A 308-nucleotide genomic window follows, 5' to 3' on the forward strand; every position below is an offset into this window, starting at 1 on the left:
CCTAAAAAAAAATTTTTTTATTTTAAAATTTTTAAATATTTTATTTTATATATTATATTAATATATTATTTAAATATAAAATTATATATATATTTATCTAATTTTTAAAATATTAATTTATTATATATATTATTTTATTATATATATATATATTATTTATTAATATATATATTTTTTTTCTTTTATAAATAAAAAAAACAATATAGACAAACAACCCCAAAAAACCAACCCAAAAACACACAAAAACAAAAACAAAAACCCAAACTTTTCTTCTTTATATTTAAATAAAAATTTTTTATACCATTTAA

The sequence above is a fragment of the Penaeus monodon genome, chromosome 22, assembly GCF_015228065.2.
Source record: "Penaeus monodon isolate SGIC_2016 chromosome 22, NSTDA_Pmon_1, whole genome shotgun sequence".
NCBI lineage: Eukaryota > Metazoa > Arthropoda > Malacostraca > Decapoda > Penaeidae > Penaeus > Penaeus monodon.